This window comes from Mytilus galloprovincialis, chromosome 4 (assembly GCF_965363235.1).
Source record: "Mytilus galloprovincialis chromosome 4, xbMytGall1.hap1.1, whole genome shotgun sequence".
Lineage (NCBI taxonomy): Eukaryota > Metazoa > Mollusca > Bivalvia > Mytilida > Mytilidae > Mytilus > Mytilus galloprovincialis.
The window spans coordinates 20,965,310-20,986,229 of NC_134841.1; the positions used below are offsets into that span (position 1 = coordinate 20,965,310).

At 30.6% G+C, this 20,920-nt stretch overlaps 1 protein-coding gene across 4 annotated transcripts in view; it reads left to right on the forward strand.

The window, feature by feature from the left end:
* The first annotated feature begins 5,751 nt into the window (after positions 1-5,751).
* Positions 5,752-20,920, forward strand: part of LOC143071601 (neuronal acetylcholine receptor subunit alpha-10-like) — a 36,579-nt gene continuing 21,410 nt past the window's right edge. The window contains exon 1 of one of the 4 annotated variants that reach the window (XM_076246018.1): positions 5,752-6,004. The gene's annotated coding sequence lies outside the window, so the exon portion shown is untranslated. Of the gene's footprint in view, positions 6,005-16,422; positions 16,638-19,260; positions 19,310-20,920 lie in introns of those variants that run through there. The other 3 variants (XM_076246017.1, XM_076246019.1, XM_076246020.1) reach the window with 3 other exon arrangements.

Consider the following 20,920-nt stretch of genomic DNA (forward strand, 5'->3'; position numbering starts at 1 on the left):
AAAAAGGAAATCGCTTCATACTTGCAATTGATTTAAACTACAATTGGTTGATATTTTGTCAGTAATATATACGAAAGTTTTTTTTTTTTGTTTTTTTTTTTTTATGTAAATATTGAGCTATAATGTATTTCTTGAAATTAAATGCGTTCTATCAACAATAAAAGCACGAAGGCTTCCTATAAATGTCCAGGTTTTGAAAAGTCTCACATTATCCCTTTCCATGATATCTTAGTTATTGACAAGGTCATACATAACCCCTTCACATGATGATTCAGTTATTGCCAAGGTCACAGATATCCCCTAGATATTGACAAGGTCACATGTAACCCATTCAAATGATGTTGAAAGTATTGACAAGGTCACAGATAACCTCTAGTTATTTATAAGGTCACACATAACCCCTTTTCAAGAGATATTGGTCATTGACAAGGTCACACATAACTTCTTCGCATGATAACTCAGTCATTGACAATGTCACACATAACCACATTCCAAGATATCTTCGTCATGAACCAAGACTAGTCACAAATACCCCCTACACACGATATCTCAGTATTGAAATACCGCTAACTTGTCATCCAATCGAGTAACATTTCATTCATTGGCCATGCCCAGAAATATCCTCTATCCATGATATGTCATTTATTAACCATGCAACGTAGAACCACATTGCATTTACATTTCATCTATTGACCATGCATGGTCACATATAACCCTTTCGCATGACATCTCATTTATTGAACATGCTATGAAACATCCCCTTCAATAGATATCTAAGATATTGACCATGTTCATTTTAAAACCCTTTTCCGATGATAGGTCAAAATAACAAGGTCATGGTCAAATTGTGTGGTTTTTTTTAGCTTTCAAATATTTCAATACTATCACGTGCGTACAACAGATGGTTGAAAATGGTTAATCAGAAGCCATCGATCTTTTTAATTATTTCATTGATAAAAAATCAAATCCACAAGTCTAAACAAAACTAATCACTTTTTTCAAAATATATCGATTGTTTCAACATTATTTTAAGTCGTGAAAGATGTGTAATTGATTAGATTAGTCTCTTTAAGCAGGAAATGCCTTCCATTGCTCTCTGCTACATGTCAAAAGAACTAGGTTTAATTTATAGAAGTTTGGGTCTATTTAATGAAAAATAATGTTCTAAACTGACATGAATTAATGTTCTTTCAGAGATGTTCGATACAAAACTGTTCGAATTGTTGAAAGAATGTTAACTTTTGCATCAAACGTCATAGAAAGATAGAAAATGCATGGTAAAATATTTGACATTCACTTGATAAAGTGTTTGAACAATTATCTCAGATTGTATAAATCACAAGAGAGAAAATTGAAATACTTTATTTCAGAATTGGATGCTTTTTCTTTGGAGTGTAAAAGAGTTAACCTAATTCATTGCATCGCGCTTCAAAATTAGCACACGCTAAACATTTTTACAAACCTATAAAATTTGAAAAAGTGGCATTCAATTCTTGTAATTATAAATTTGCTACAACCATGAAATAACGAATTAAATCAAGCCTTTCGTTTTATATTGTTTGCATTGATTTACTGTTGTCTCTTAGTTCACGTGCAATTACAGATGTTGCATTTTATACTGAAATATTTTGGAATGCCTTGGCCAATCAAAATTACCCGGTTACGGTATCGTATGAAGCTTTAATGTAACATGTCCTTGTGTCGACGCTTTTTAACTCTATTCCTAATACATAAATGATAACATTAAAAAATTATCATCAATAAGTAAAAACAATAACATAAAAAGCAATAATACACTGGCAAAGTCGCTATCGACTAATGTTAGAGGATTGGTATATGTATGTACGATATTTTTTATTTACTTGATATAATAACGATAGGACAAGACTTAGAAACGGGGGCAATGCCAGGCTTTGTCGAATTTTCGTGTGGAATTTCTACATCGTTACTATGTCAGCTGAATACACTATAGTTGTCTATCGACTAGTCTAAAATAATGTTAAACCTATTTTGTGCTTTATCTTTTTATACATTTATATGTAGATATTTTTAAACTACTTTTACAGCTTTGTCCTAGAAAAGGTTCAGCTTCCTATGTCGGCGGATTGAAATTGTTATGTCCCACATATATATTGTGTAAATAAATCGGGTGAACGAACGGTTCCAGAATAAAATATAACTTATTAACAATTAATGAAAACATTATTCAATTTTATCAACAAAAAAGAATTTGAAAAATGATTGTTTGATTAACATTTTCAAGGGAATATGTAGAGAGTATTGAGTTTATATCGGAGCCCGCGTCATTGAAGTTAGTACACATTACGAATTATAGTTTTAATGTCGTAGTTGTAGCTCAATGATACGAGGTCAAGTTAGAGTCTTAAACAAGCAAAAATTAACTAATCGTGTGCTCAAATTCATAGAACTTACACGTGGCGCTTTAATGTGAAGTCAGAATGATTTAATAAGGTTTTATTGTGACATGGGTCAGAAAATGTAATTTCATCACTAATGTTTAGGCAAAGATTTTACGGTCAGTGACTGTGTATTACACTAATTTAAACATTTAACGTATGTTTACTGCTCAAATAGACCGAATGCAGTATGAAGCATAATACAACTCTTATAGTTGCAATTATATATATTTTCGAGGAACCAAACATACCACACAATTATTCTTGTTTAGGTCGGAGCTCCAAATGAAAGGGTAACATTATAACAGAGTTGTCCTTGGGAGATTTATGTTGAACTACTGGTCATTATAACAACACGTTTATGAAGTGATATTGACCAATACTTTGTATGGTGGTAATAGCCATTACTCAAATGACATTAAGTAAATAAAGTTATCGATACAGTGCTTACAAGACTTCGAGAATCAAAATCCAGGAATTGATGGAATGGAAAACGAATTTATTTTTATTCTAATCGCTGATGATCTGTGTCTGCAGTTTATTATATTAAACTGTTCGCAGATTGGCAATATATTTGATTTACTATAAATATTAAAAAGAAAATGTGGTATGATTTCCAATGAGACAACTCACCACAAGAGACCAAATGACACAGAAATTAACAACTACGTCATTTCGCAACAGTCTCGTCACTTCTTCAAATATCATAAATCTGTTGAGACCATGAAATTGTAGCCAAACAGTACTGATATTGCAGTTAGATTGGTTATTGTAAAGAAAGAATTATAATAAGCAAGTTAATCAAAAATACATAAAATTGGCTGCACTTTGATATGAGGCAACATATACGTGTACTACTTTTGAATACCACGAACTATTTCGTTTGATTTCAAATTGCAAAGCTAGTTTATTTTTATGGATATTTTTGTTTAATATTTTTAAGGGTAGGTTATATTCAATATTTGTGGACCCTTCTTGGAAAGTACAAGTCCGTCTAACTTCAATAATTCAATCCCTCTCCGTGTCAGAATTTCTTCCAACGCGTCATGTAGCCATCGTAGATCAGTGGAATGCTACGACTGAATTATTCGGTTTAAAATTCGTCCGAAATAAAATGTGCATCACTTTGGGAAAATAACATGTCTATGAAGATGCTGGTTTTCATTAGCTGGTGTTTGTATCTCGAGGTTTGTATATTGATTATTATCATCAATATACAAGAAAAATATCAATGTAAGATGAAAAAATATAGCAGCACAAGAAATGAATTTAATCTTAAAACAACTATAGCAACATGGATTAATGGAATATTTATAGCAAATCGAATGGTAATGCTTTTTAAGATTTATTGCTAAATGTCAAAATGTCTGTACCGAGAGAATAAGTCATTCTAATTAAACATGCGTGTACATATATTTTATCAAAAAGGGATTTTATTTTCAAAAATATATATACATATAACGTTGAAGTTTTCTTCTTCATATAGTTATAATCTACCATGCATACAGGGAATGACATATTTCTGTACAATGTTTAAGAAAATTTACTTTATTTCTTTTAGAAAACTTTGTATCCCACATTATAGTATTTATTGCTAAACATATTATGCATGACATTAGTCATTATTTCTGTGGCATTAACTCCCACTCTACATTATAATATAGCCATGTTTTGCATATTCTGTGTATATTATTTTATTTTTTTTTTTTGGCGTTGCATTGTTTTATTATATGTAAATATTAAAATATTATTATAGGATAATTTGATTTTGTGGTAAAAGTATCTCGTCCACTATTTCTTCTTAACAAATAGTATATAAATCGATAGTATTTAAAGTGAAGTCTATGGCAAGCCGTTTTGCTATTTATTCTTACTTCAAGATATCTCATGAACTTTAAAAGATATCTTATATAGTTTATGAAATATCTTATATAGTTTATAAGATATCTGATATAATTTATCAGATATCTTATATAATTGTCTTTATAAGATATCTTATATAAAAATTGTTTATAAGATATCTCATATACTTTATAAGATATCTTATAAACTTTAGAAGATATCTAAAAAAGTATATAAGATATCTTATATAACATTAAAGATATCTCATATAATATATAAGATATATCATTTAATATATAAGATATCTCATAAAAATGAAATTCTATAAGATATCTTATATATAATAGGAGTTATCTTATATATTATAGGAGATATCTTATATATTATAGGATATATCTTATTTAGTTTATAAGATATCTCCTAAAGTTTATTAGATATCTCCTAAAAATTATAAGATATCTTATATAGTTTATAAAATATCTTATATAGTTTATAAGATATCTTATATAGTTTATCAGAAATCTTATATGATTGTATTTATAAGATATCTCATAAACTATATAAGATATCTCATAAACTATATGAGATATCTTATAAATTATATAAGATATCTTATAAACTATATGAGATATGATATCTTATAAACTATATGAGATATCTTATAAACTATATAAGATATCTTATAAATTGTATAAGATATCTTATATAAAAATTGTTTATAAGATATCTCATAATCTTTATAAGATAAGATGTCATATAAACTTTATGAGATATCTTATATAACATTAAAGATATCTTATATAACATTAAAGATATTTCATATAACATTAAAGATATATTATATAACATTAAAGATATCTCATATAACATTAAAGATATCCCATATAACATTAAAGATATTTCATATAACTTTAAAGATATCTTATATAATATATGAGATATCTTATAAAATGAAATTATATAAGATATCTTATATATTAAAGGAGATATCTTATATATTATATAAGATATCTCATATATTATAGGAGATATCTTGAAATTCGAATAAATAGTAAAACGGCTAGCCATAGAAGTCGAATGTTTTTTACATTGACTTATGATAGTCCAACGAAGATTATTTTCCAGAATTTTATCAAATAATGCCGTAACCTGATCACACCAACCGTGTTTTAACCGTGTTTTCTGTAGTAAAATCTCTCAACGTATATTTTATTGCAAACCATGACGTGGAATGTAGTTTTTTTATAACGAAATATCTTTCTAATATATATTTGTATTGATATATTTAATGATTTCCGTCTTTAAAAACCATTATAGATCTATGTATGATTTCCTCCTGGTTCATCTATCCTTCAGTACATGTGAATCTTGCTGCCTTTGATTATGTAAACATGCGTTTTTACGCTCCTTGATCGTTATTTTGGGATAAACCAGAAAAAGCATGGCATAAAATTGTCTCTAGGATTTGTTTATTGATATTGCAATTTGACTATTAATTGATCATGCTGACATTATAATGAAGTTCTGTAAATTACCCAAGAGTAACCTATGACCATTTTTTCCCTTGTGATTGTAATAAACACACACGAACCTGATTAATTCTTTACCGATCTACATTTTCAAGGATTCAATACGACGTAACGATTAGCCATTATTCCGTTCGATTAGCCAGACATTTTCACTACATTTACTGATGCAGATTAATATTAAAAGATGCTTAATAGAGACATTTAATTCACGAAGGGGTAAGTGAATTTTTTTCCGTGTTTAGACAAAAATATTTTATTTTTAGCTTGTGTACGACTGTATTTAAAATGTTCTTTACATATTAAAACATATTTATTTACAGATTTTTATAATAGTAATTCGCTTGTATCTTTACCTTCATAACGAGAGTAAGCAGCAGATTTAACCATAGTTATAATTTGATTTTATGAGTTTGTAATCTTAGATTTAACCGGATGCAAAATGAGAAACCCCATTATTACAATTATTCGACCACTGTTTATGATTTCATTTTCATATTTTTTTATAGCTAAAATTAATTGTTTTAAGATGATTTTGATTGAAATCATTTCTTTATGTTGAAAACATATGTTACTCTACTTGTTTTTTTATTATAATATGTAATATAATTACAACAGTGGTCAATTACACAGCTGAAATAAAAATTGGCATAAGACATCAAGAGTTCACGCTGCAATTTATGTATCTCAAATAATTAAAGGTACAAATATTAAACAGGTGAATTCCTTTATTTTGATAGATCTATAACCGGATCTAGAAATTGAAATCATATCTGTAAAAGATTAAGTGTTTAGTACTTTGACGTTGAATTATATTAACTCATTTATCAATTTATTTTTTAATTGATATATTTATTTTATATTCTTTTATTTATTTGCTTGTTAAACAAATTTAATGTTTTACTATGTTAGAAACATAGTTAATTAAATAAAATTAATACACTGGTTTTAAGTGTATACGTTGTTATTATCATTAAAGTTTTTTACCAATGTTTTGAAGGTTGATTTTTTTTTTTTTTTTTATGTCACACGGTTGGTTTTTGCTTTTATAAAACAAATATCATAGTTTAAAATAACGATTTTACTAGTTTGACTTTGACTTTGCGGTTTAACTGTATAAATAATTAGTATTTCACTAATCGATATAAAAAAGAAGATGTGGTATGATTGCCAATGAGACAACTGTCCACAAGAGACCAAAATGACACAGACATAAACAACTATAGGTCACCGTACGGCTTTCAACAATGAGCAAAGCCCATACCGCATAGTCAGTTCATTAGTGAGGTTAAACTTAAAATCCCCTCAGTTGTTGTGGCTGTACCTTTCTGTTTTTGCAGTTCATTTAAATTCATTGGTCGTTGTTGAAGTCATTCACAAATTCACGACTCTGGGATGATATATATAGCTTGACATGTGATCAATCAATGAGGACATGTGGTCAATATCAATGAGGACATACTGATGACCTATAGATAAGGATGTGAATCTGTGTTACTGTAAATGTATACTTCACATATTATTGAGAGATGAGACTTAAAATAAAATATTGAATTGAATTGAATTGAAATATAAATGTAATCAAATTCTTTAAAAATCTTAAAACACCTCCAAATTTTTTCAGCTAATATACTAGTATTGATTTAGTTCATTTCGATGTCCGAACAAAATATTTTGAGCCATAAACAATATCTTTACCAAAATTTCTTCGATAATGCTCCATGATTTGAGAGAAAAAAATCTATTTTAGTGTAAATACATAAAAGGTCTAGGTCAAAGTAACTATGGCTAGACTGTTTCTCATAAGTCAATGTCACAGCATCAAGTGGCTGAATTAAAAGTGTCACAATACATTTGTCTCTGCATTAACAATGAAATTTGGACAAAACTTTTTTTCTAGCTACATCTTTTGTACCAGTGTCCAACTTCACCCTGGGATTAGCTCGACAATACCCTTTGAAAAGAACGAAACCTTGTAGATATATGTGTGTTCCTTCATTTGAAATTAAATGTTATGAGACTTGACAGGCTTCGTCTTAATACCAAAAGAAAATTTGTAATCGACTCAAAAAGTTGTTTCTTCAACTAAATATCCATACAGATAGCAACTCGACTTATACAACCATTTTGCTTCTGCAATTTTAATAAGGTGGTTTCCATCTGAGTAAGATTACTTTTGGAAATATTATATCGGAGAGTTTCAATAGCGTTATTGGAAGTATTTGGACTGACTATCAACAAGTGAATGTTTTCTTCAATTTTCTATTATTGAATTTCTTTGTTCCATAAAAAATACCAGAATTGAAATTTATAGGAATTTCGTATACCATTTCGATATTTTCTTTTGAAATGTAGATAGTCGTAAATATCCATTATAGATATACGAGCGTGTTACTTTGTTTTCATTACGTTTACATTTTTATAACAGTTTCAGCTTATTTGTGATCATTTAGAATGATTTCTATATTATGAATACATGTATGCCATTGTCCTTCAATGACAGACATATGAAAGTATTACATTTCTTGTAATGCCAATAACATAAGACCTCGAAGTTACCCTGGAGTGGGTCAATTGATATTTCTATTGGCTCGATTCTTAAGCAAACAAAATCTGTTATGTCTAGAGATAGTGTAAGGGGGATACTAATAACTTTTTGGAAGTACAATGTATCTAAGCTAATTACTATCATAGAGCAATTATTAGTCGATACCAATCACAACGTAAACAAAACAAACAACCCCTTAAAGGTGTGTCTACCTAAGGATTTCAATTGCGATGTATACTACTTCTCTGTCGGACTTAAACTATGTGCATTTCTAGTAGAAAATGTGAAAGTGTACTTATTAAATGTCAACAATCGAATGTTGACGAAACGCACGTATGGTGTATTAAATTATAAGCCTGGTACTTTTGATAACTATAAGCATATTTGTGTATTTCTCTGTCCTGAATGCATTTACTTGTACTGTAGTCCTGTCAGTGTAATTATGTCATTCTAGTGTTATATTTGACATTGCCTTTAAAGCGCGAGGTTTGGCTGGCCGATAACCAGGTTCAACCCACCATTTTTCTTAAAATGTCCAGTACCAGGTCATCAAAATGGCAGTTTCTCTGTGTGTTGCATTGTCGTTTTTTTTTTTTTTTTTTTTGCACTTCATTGTTTCTGTAGTTTCGTTGTTTTCCTCTTATAGTTGAGGTTTCTACCTCAGTTTTTGTTTGTAACCGGGATTTGTTTTCTCTTAATCGATTTATGACTTTCGAACAGTGGTATACTACTGTTGTCTTTATTTATGACACTACAACATGTTTAAAGCTATACTTATATAGTAAAAGTGGGTCCCATGTTATTCTTATATTTCATGATGCAAATCAATTGAAAACTGCCACTTGTTTGATGCATTACCAACCTGACAGATCACATCAACACGAATACAATCATATGATGACGTACGCCTGTCACGTGGATCAGAATATGGCCCTTGAATTCTATTTTCACTTTTTACTAAGTACTCCTAATTACCAGACAGCAAGACATGTATGTTTGTTTACAAGACTTAGCAGCTCTGCAACATGTAACTGCTAAACCAATTTAAACATACAATTATAACAAGTTTAATCCATTACTGGCGTTAACCTGCAGATATTTAGTGTAATAAATATTTATGTAATAGTTATCCTGACGGGTCATGCTCTTTAAATCTCGTTTAATACATGGTGGGTAATATGTGAAACTCTTTAAGAAGTTGTATTGTAGAAAGAAATGTATATAAATCGCATTAGATGTATAAATTATTTATATCTGCATCATTCTTTAAAAAAGTAAAAATATTTTATTTTATATTATCTATGTTTCAAATGGCGCTGTTGACATCAGTCTATTTACTACTGTACTTATGAGTTTAAATGTCTATGTTGGTATCTTGTGCTTTTCTTTTGCAAATATTCTGTCTAAATGCATACATTTTTGCAGTTGAAGTTACGCTATGAACTAGATTTCAGTAATTGTGATTATCCTAAGATCCATACTTTGTGTATTTTGTTAGTTGTGTTTGTGTTTAGTAGCGTATGATTCAATGTCTTTTGAACAGATTTTTACAGCAGTTTGTTCGTATGTTTTGCTGTTTCAACAATGTTAAAAAGAGATTTTAGCGCTCAAAAACATTTTAACCTTGAGACATTTCTTATGGTCATGTCCCAAATATAGTAAAACATTTTACTTTAAATTCGTTATGTTGAAAATATATTCGTCTATATGTATACATTTATGTAGTAGAAATTGTTACAGCAATCAATGACCAATGTTAGTGGGAGGATTAAGAGACTTGTTTGACCCTACCACATTCTTTATATAAAAATAAGAAGATGTGGTATATTGCTAATGAAACAACTCTCTACAAGAGACCAAATGACATAGAAATTAACAATTATAAGTCACCTTAAAAAAAGAATTGGTCTCTTGTGGAGATTTGTCTCATTGGCAATCATACGACATCTTGTTTTTATTTAGATATTCAGTGTAGATGAACTATTTAAACCACTCGGCCAACGAAACCCCTCTTTAATATAGATGTTAAATTTTCATTTTGTTGAATTGTTAAAGTAAAATGAATACTGCGACACCATAAATCTCAGTTCAATATAATAACTGGAAACAACTGAGATCAATGGAAATAAATTCTCCTTTCAATCGCCATGAAAACAAATATATATCCTTTCCTTTTATCCAAGTTGAAATACGATATCAATAAAACTAATCTTCTTTGGAACTGGTATATTTGTTTAGCATCTTAACTGCTGTTTCCACAAATTCTTAATATATCACCATCCAGACTTGTAGGCCTTCCACGAAACGGCTTGCCGAACTATTGAACGATATTCTTTCGGATAAAAAGACAACTGGACGTCATGTGGTTTGTGACTGTGAAAAAGCACCTTTAACTTAGTCTCTTGCTATGTCGTTGTTTAACATTATACAAATCAGGGATTATTCATATGACAAACTTTTACCTCTAGACTACTAATATATAGATACCATTCGTTTACACTCTTTGTTAGTTGGCTAAATTGGAATCCACAAACCTTAACACATTACCCACAAATGCTCTCCTTTCTGGACAAGGTTTACGAAATCAGGTTAGGTGAATATTGCCAAATTACTGTTAGAAGTTGAATAAAATTGGCGGTGTTGACTCATTTAAATTAATTTAAAAGATTCTGTTTGCGCAATGAAGCGATTTATACCTATTATAGGATAGCGCCAAATGATGATGTGCTGATATGGCCTAGTATCATATATCACTGTATGATGAGTTTAAACAGATATCCTTTAAAAGGTATTCAGTGTTATCTATTATCACTTGTATGAGTTCGTTCTGTCCAGGGTTCGTCCCAGGAGATTGCACAATTGATGATGTGATAGAATGTTCGTCAACGAACAAAACATGCTACAGTTTGTAATCCTTGGTCTGCTTTTAATCTTTAATGTATTTTTCATTTTATGAAATAATGTGGCTTAATGTAGCTTTGATATCTTTTGGTCAAATGATAGTTCTTACAATGTAACGTTAGTTGAAATGTTAGTCTGTAAAAAAAATTTCTTTCTTTCTGGTCAAACGATCGCTTTTTGTTTAAGGAAATTCGATAGTACTCTTATGCCTTTCACTTATAGTCATGGTGTAGCTTCATCAAACATTTAATTTTGTTTTAACTTAAGGCACCAACCTAACATAAATAGTAAAATCACAAAAATACTGAACTCCGAGGAAAATTCAAAACGGAAGGTCCCTAATCAAATGGCAAATCAAAAGCTCAAACACATCAAACGAATGAATTATAACTGTCATAGTCCTGATTTGGTATAGGCATTTTTTTTTAGAAAATGGTGGATTGAACTAAAACTCTCACTTGTATGACAGTTGCATCAAATTCCATTATAATATTGAAAACGATGCGTAAACCAGACAAACAGGCATAATAGTTAAATGTTACAAATACAGCAGTCAACATTATGTGATAAATTTACAATAGTACAATAACGCAATGACGGTACCGTATGTATAAGCACAGAGCCACGTCATATATGTAACGAAACAACAACAAAAGTCACATAGATAAAACATATATGCAAAAACGAATAACAAGCAACAAACAAGTTTTACAATAGCACAATAACGGGATGTATAAGTACAGAGCCACGCTATATGTATCAAGGTAACACCAAAAGGCATAATAAAGACAAAGCACATTAGCAAAATTGAAAGACAAGAATACGAGAATATCATAAACAATAATGACAGGATGTACATTTTTGTACAAGTACCACGAGCATCTTAATCACTATAAAAACAAATATTTAACAAGGAAGCACAAAAAGGGATATATCAAATTTAACAACCTCATACGAATATATCCATCTCATATCAACTTTGATGCACTTTTTCTCCGTCTATTGACGATTTGTTTTTAAAAGTGTTTGGTGGAAATCTCAAACCTTGTTTTACCTCAAAATATATTGAACCTGACCCAACAACATGTTTAGTATTCAGTGGCATCAACCCTGTGGTTGAGAAACTCAAAGATAAGAGGTACATGATTTAGCATTGCATCCAAATAGTTCGAAGGTCAAACAAAGTTGATTAGCATTGAAACCGTAAATTCCATAATTGTTTCAAGTCTTTGGCAACCTATCATGTCTGGAGTGGGGAATAGAGTGTGGGCATACGTGGTAGAAACCCCTTATTTGAAAAAAAAGTTTGACTACGTGTCTTATGTTAAGTCTTGATGTTTTACTTATTTTCTTAAGAATTTCTTTGCACTCTTTTTTTTTATTGTACAGTTTCTGTTTAATTCATTCACAACTTTTTAAACAGAAAGTGGAAATATTATGAGTTAACAATTATTTTAAGTCATATGAAAATAGATACTTTAATCATTTCCAATAAATTAACATAATTTGGAGAATTCTTGTCTTTTGTTGAAGGCTGTATGTTGTCCTTAAATGCCTTTTGGTTGTTTGTATAATTAGGTTGATCTGGCATTGACGTATAAACTGCGTTGCATTTCACTTATGCGTGTGTGGTCAATAATAAGTTGAAAAAGGCAAAAAATAACATTCCTTAAAAAGGCAAAGAGTTTGAGGGTATACATTGTTTTGGATCTGTTTAATCATTGTTACTGCTAGAATGAAACACTTATACATCTGAAGAAAGGGAGTACTACATGTATTTGTAGACAGAAATAAGTGTTCTTCTTTGTTTGTCTTTGATCTAGGAATGGATTATGTTCGATCTAGAAATAAAGTTTACGACAAAAATAATGAAGGTTTCACTAAAACTGAATCAAATTCTATAGCCAAATCAGAAACATGTATATTGTTTGATGATACAACACAAATCACGAATAAGTTCTTGTATATGCAAATAACCGGCGTCCATGTTTACGATGATATAGTAAGAATTTCAATTTGCATTTCAAACATGATTACAAACCTAAAATACATTTTAAAAACCTATTTACACTGCACGCGTCTCTGCCTTTGCGTAGTATTATTACTCCGTGGACAATAATCGGAAACATTTCTTATTGATAATGACAGCTATCGTTGTAGTATCTTCACAGTGAAAAATGATCATATATCCATGTATGCAGAAGTCAAGTATTTTTGTCAACTTTACAAACGTCAATAAATTTGTGTTTTAAGAATTTGAAGATTTTTAAACCGTTGGTTCTAGAAAAAAAAATCACGGTAAACGAATAGGAAGACGTCATAGGAAGTGTAAAATTTGTAAGAATGCAATTGACGTAGCACATTTTGCAGAAAAGTATTTCTTGCTAAAATAACTTTGAAAGGAATGCATTATTTACAGTTTATTCAATGACAGATAGAGGTCTTTTAGTTGTAACTTCCAACTGGGCGTTAAATAGTCATCCAACATCACCATACTTTAGTTGAATTTGAATTAATAAAGGTTTGGATACATATTTTGCCCATAGTCACATTCACTCGAACATAGATATAATAGATTTTTGATATTACATCATATATATGATAGATGTACCCAATTCTCAATTATAAACGTTTTACATGTTTAATTCTAATGCAACAACGTTTGTAACGTTTATTTTGATTGGATAACGTCATTTATTTATATAGCATCAATTGACAATTGATGCTATGGGACGTTCGTGCAAGCGCAGACGGCATATGCCAAATTTTAAATACATGTTTTAACGTTGATTTCTGTCAGTTTCATTCGAATGGAGATAACAATATTGTATTTTAAGCTCCGATGGCATCAATTGGGGATTTGATTGTCGCAAATACCCGTTTACTGTGTCCGCTAACGCGTCGGCAGTAAACTTAATTTGCGACCATCAAATCCCAAATCGATACCGTCGGAACTTAAAATACAATACAGTTATCTCCTAAAGGTTATGCTGATAGGAAGATTTCAGTAAATGCATATATTAAGGAACTCTAAAGTGCAGATTTCATAATACTTTCAGATTATTATTATCTTTCTTTTTTGGGGGTATTAGAATGCATGCTTCATAATATACTAATCGACAAAAAGTTTTAAAAGACAAATATTAATGTCCTACAGCAACAGATAGAATGTTTGCATTTTTCATATTGACTTTTCAATTTCAATTTATCTTACATATTTTCTTTACATGCTGCACTTATAGATGCATATACACGATTCTAAGATGAAACTGTTCTCGTATCACAAGAGTTAAAATAATTGGTTTCTGTGTTTCGTCAAACTGCAACCTTTGTATTCGAAAAGGTGAATAAAAACTGAATAAAGGAAAGATTGAACATAATTATCTTCACCTGCTAGGTGCAACATAACTGTTTTGTAATAATTGAAAATGTACAGATTCCATCATAGAAACGAAAAGACTGGTTGGAACAAATCCATTGAATGACAAAACACTGCTGTGAATATCTTAAAATATATCAATGAAAAATCCGAATACAAAAATAGAGGCATAAGTAAAGAATCTCCTGTCCCAAACTTATGTTGTTTATGTGCAATCCCAATGAATCAGAGATGACCTCATCTTCGTCATGTTGTGGATTAAGTGACTGTAAGTGCAACTAAGAAAACGTCTAAATTCTCAAGGTTTATCTATACCTAATCATATTTCAATCCTTACATACATTTTCATAGTACTATGATTCTATATCACGGCAATAAAATATATCTTTATCGCGAGTACAGTAACTTTTTTGATGATACTCTGTTATATGTATTGTATAATATATTAGTTGATCTTTGTCGCTTAGATTGAGGTTTACAAAAGTTGCAGACTTCCGTATGGGCGACATTAGTTTCAAGCAAAACCACCATGGGATATCCTTGAGACCAAAAACTAAGAAAAGCAAACACAACTAGCCGGTGCTTAACATATTAAATTCAGAGGTTGTTCCTTGTCATTATAGTGTTGGTAAATTTCAGACGTGTTAACATTATTTCATAATTACTTTAATCATGCATTTTTGCTTATTTAGCATCTAGCTTTGTACTTATTGCATCGGTTAAGAATATCATATCTAAAATGCATGTTAGTTTTCTGTTAAAGCTAGTTAAGGTTATAAATTGTTGTGTCAAATGCATGTTTATGTTCTGTTTCAGTTAACGTTATAAATTGTTGTCTCAAATGCTGTAAGTGGTCTGTTCCAGTTAAGGTTATAAATTGTTGTCTCAAATGCCTGTAAGTGTTCTATAAGTGGTCGTTCATAATGATCTGTTCAAGCTTGTTAAGGTTATAATGTGTCGTCTCAAATGCATGTTTATGTTCTGTTTCAGTTGAGGTTATAAATTGTTGTTTCAAATGCCTGTTAGTGTTCTGTTTCATTTAAGGTTGGAAATTGCTGTTTCAAATGCATGTAAAAGTCTTCTTCGCGTACTTTATTTCTTAGTTGTAAATTCTTTTTCGATTTTTAACTTATAGCTTCTTACTTATTTTTTATTCGCGCGTTACAAATCTGTCTTTTGTAGATGAAATTCGAGTCTGGCGTGCACAATTATAAGCTTGGTGTCTTTGATGTTGTTTTTTTAATTTTACCAGATAAAAGTTAGTTCATGTGTCATTCACAGCGATGCTTGTAATATAAAATTACATGCTGTACCAGCCATCATGCAATAAAAGTGTATATCAGCTGAGTTATGCACTGTACACAGGTACTTCACTTAAATGAAAGCAGACAAGGAACTTATTGAACTTATTTTAATGACATCTTTCTTTTCTTCAGTAAGTACGATCTTACAAGTAGAGTGGTAAGAAAAGAGAAACTATATTCTTTTAAATGAATTTATTTCAGTCAAAGGGTACAATAAACAATTAATGCTTCTTAAGCGTTTTTTGTCTATTGAAGTTGCACTACCACGGCGACCTTTATTTTACTATAAAACCTCCATCTCATGAATGAGATTTAAATGTTCATTTATTTTCTATATAATTGGTTTAAACAGTAAATAACTACTTGTTGATCATAAGATATGTAGAATTTACAATAAATCTATTTACCCGAGTAATTTGTGACTATTTCAATGGTATATATCAATAAATATATATAACTTGCATCGTAACAATTGATCTGATCGCATTTTATTCCGACATTGTGCTGTGATTTAAACGTTATAAAAACAGCTGTTTGTTCGGATTTTAAATCTTTTAAATAACATAATCATTTTTTTTTAATTAAGAATAAGATAGACTATGTATATTTTTGAAATGTGTTAACAGTACACAAAGTTTGGAGATTTTAAATATGAAGACAGAAGAGTCAAATAATTGACAATTCAGAAGTAGTAATTATACATGTCAGAGTAAAGGTAAGGTAAGACACTTAAAATATTTTGTATGTTTTAAACTGAAAATATTTGTCATTTTGTTTTTCAAGTGATGGCTAATCCCCGGACTTAATCTTATTTCAGACGGTGTTAATCCTTAAAGTTAAAACCAATGAATAACTGCAGTCTGAATTCGATTATTTGATTCGTTCTTATTTCATGTTTTAATTTTGAGAAAGAAATGATTTTAATTATGAATAGTTATCGACTAATAATAGACAATAACTTCCATATATGAGGTACATATATAAAAAAACAAAGCGTAAAATTTGTATGATATGGAAAAAAAAGGGGGGAGGGTGGCTAAAGGGTTAGTTATAAACATTAAGTGGGAAAATAACTGAAAATACCATGGCCTAAAAAAAGAAAACGACGAGTAGCTTTACTTTCATTTAGTATTTTGCATCTGAGTTTATTTGAATTTATATATTTGTCTGTTCTCCAATAAGTCTTGTAACAAGATTAATTATATGTCTGAAGTCATTTGTTTACTGAACAAATCAAGACATGAATGGATGTCAATGTTAGACAAATTGATACATAATTTAAACCTAAAGTATATGTATTAATAAGTAATTGCTAAGAAACTGTATATTCATTTAACATCAGATACTAAGTCTTGTTATAACTTAAAAACTATAATTTGTCTACCAAGTTTATAATTTTAAACAAAGTATTTTAATTATATGAAATTTAAAAGGAAATATACAATGCAAATAAGCAGGTTAACTTTAGGTTGACCTATGATGTTAAAGCAATGCTGAAGTAAGACGTTTACAATGAACCGACGTTTGTTTTATAACAACAGTTGATCATGATTATACCAAGATTGCAATCTAAATCACACATGGGACGACACCCAACACCGACTAAAATTATAGGAAAACATATTAAACTATAGACAGAGCAACACCACACCAACTTAAACCAGGTGAGAACTCCGGTGTATACTGAAATCTTAAATATTTCCTGTTCTTAGACTGTAGGCATGATGTTTATGGCAGATAAATATTTTCGGAACTTTCGATTTTTAATGCGCTTGAACTTAAAAATATGACATTTGTTTGCACCTGTCCTGGTCAGGAATCTGATCTTCAGTAAGTTGTCGTTTGTTGGTGTCGTTCATAAGTGTTTTTCGTTTCTCAAATTTTTATATAGAATAGACCGCGTTGGTTTTCCCGTTTAAATGGTTTTATTCGTGTCATTACTGAGACCCTTTATAGCTTGCTGTTCGGTGTGATAACTCACCATCACAGTCTTCAACACTGACCTCGGCTCACACCGAACAGCAAGCTATAAAGGGTCTCAGGTATGAGTGACCACATCTTCTTGCATCTAAGTGAGAACTATTCCTATAAGTCTTTTGATCTAAATACCTCTATTGTAAGTGATCCAACACCTATATGAATTACAGGAATTGTGGTATGTACATTAAAGATACAGTAACTCAACAACACACAACCAACTGACATCTGGAAGTCAGCATACATATCACAATACTCATTTATACACGATTATATTGTAAACAGTGTTACCATACTTTTAATTATAAACCACTATATAAAAAAGAAGATGTGGTATGATTGCCAATGAGACAACTATCCACAAAAGACCAAAATGACACAGACATTAACAACTATAGGTCACATACGGCCTTCAACAATGAGTAAAGCCCATAGTCAGCTATAAAAGGCCCCAATAAGACAATGTAAAACAATTCAAACGAGAAAACTAACGGCCTTATTTATGTAAAAACAAGAATGTGTCCATAGTACACGGATGCCCCACTCCCACTATAATTTTCTATGTTCAGTGGACCGTGAAATTGGGATCAAAACTTTAATTTGGAATTAAAATTAGAAAGATCATATCATAGGGAACATGTGTACTAAGTTTCAAGTTGATGTAACTTTAACTTCATCAAAAACTACCTTGACCAAAAACTTTAACCTGAACTTTGCACTATCATTTTCTATGTTCAGTGGACCATGAAATTGGGGTCAAAACTATAATTTGGCTTTAAAATTAGAAAGATCATACCATGGGGAACATGTGTGTTAAGTTTCAAGTTGATTGGACTTCAGCTTCATCAAAAACTACCTCGACCAAAAACTTTAACCGGACGGACGAACGGAGGCACAGACCAGAAAACATAATGCCCCTCTACTATCGTAGGTGGGGCATAAAAATGAACGAAAAACAAATATGTAACACATAAACAAAGGACAACCACTGAATAACAGGCTGACTTGGGACAGGCACATACATAAATAATGTGGCGGGGTTCAACATGTTAGCGGGATCCCAACCCTTCCGCTAGCCTGTTATTCAGTGGTTGTCGTTTGATGCTGTGTATCAAAAGGGTTATTCATTTATTCAATTGTTTTACATTTGTCAGGTCGGAGTCTGTTATAGCTGACTATGCGGTATGGTTTTTGCTCATTGTTGAATGTCTTACGGTGACAAATTGTAGTTAATTTATGTGCCATTTGATCTCTGGTTGAGAGTTGTCCATTGTCAATCATCCACATCTTTTTATTTTTATATTGAAACATTAATGTTGTAAAGACTGCAAAATTGATAATGTAACAAAATGTGTATTTAATTCGTAGCTGGCGCCAAAACTTGACTGGTGGGCGGGCTTTTACCACCTGTGAATGTAAGTTTTGTACAGTTGTATATAAAATGCATTAAGAACTGAATGAACGTTACTTGCAGTTATGAAATAAAATATAGGTACACCAAGAATACTTGCAGTTATGAAATAAAATATAGGTACACCAAGAACAAAATCGAATCAAACTGAAAAGTGCGTCGCTTCAACTATTTGACATTTACTGCACAAGTTTTTATAGTAAGAATTTCTTGTTTAAATTGAATATCATAAAATCATAACAGCCTTGCTTGCCAGGAGTGTGGGTCGTGCACATGTTCGATTCACGACGTGTTAAAACCAAAGACTGGCTGGGCCCTAATAATATAAATATGTCCGTATAAGGTAATATGTCTCTGTCGCGATCTAACCAAGCAGGAGAATACCTAGTCATGTTCTCGTCCTGAATATGCAATTAATTTGCCACTTGGCGTTAATTAGCAATGTATAAGTTAAACACTCTAATATATGCATTGTTTGGAAACAGGCCCGATTTTAACGTACTTTGACCTATAACAGTTTACTTTTATAAATTGTGAATTGGATGAGGAGTTGTCTCATTGGCACTCATATCACATCTTTCTGATATATATATCAACAGTCTGTGAAAAATATGAACTTGTGCGATGCCAAACTAAAAGTATCGACGATACCGGATCAAAAGTGTTGAAAACATACTTTATTTCAATACTTAAATTGTATGTTAAAACGTTTGGAAAAGATCACGATTTAAGCATTTGCAAAAAGCAGAACCACATGTGTTATAAATAACTGCATAGCTATAAGACCTATAATTTAACTTTGGGGAAAATATGTTGATTGCGCCGTGTTAAATGTCCCCTGTCTTTTTAAATGACCGATTGATTGTTGTTTGCTGAACAGTTTTGATAATGAAATCGAAAAATAAGGAAAAAATTGTTTCAATGTATAGTTCAGTGCATAACTAAAATATGTATATTCGTTATAATAAAAGGATGAAATTTGACATAGTGAAAGATTAATTGGCAGAAACAAATTTAATATAATATATATGAACACCGATTTAGATTAAATTTGAGTGTTTTTCTTTCTTTTTATATGATTACAGAAATAACATTGTCAGGCTTATTTAACACGGCTTATCTAATGTTTCGGGGTAAACGAAAATTGAATCTAAACAATAGATATCACGATTTAGATGTCAATAATTACAGACATGTGTATTGGCGTGGTTTGTTATTTTCTTTTTTCCTTCATATTGCTGTGGGCCAATTGAGTCATTACCATCACTTGACGTCCGTCGTTAATATCTCGTCTGATCAATCTTACCAGAGGAGAATGATCCTTTTTTGGTATCTTGTCAAAGTTTTGTGATTTTTCAGGTCAGTTGGCCACCATGGTTAAAATAAAGCATGTGGGTAAAATGCATGTATAGCTTTGAGAAAAAGTACAAGATGTTCTTTAATTAACAAAACTCTGACACCGATGTTCTACAGAGTCTCGAAATCTAGCAGGTCAAAAATGGTCAGCATGTCAATATATACATACTTCTTGTTTCTCAGATATTTTATGATGATTTTAAATTTTTTTGTATTGACTCAAAAACCAAAAAAAAATATGACATAAGTAAAAACTCTT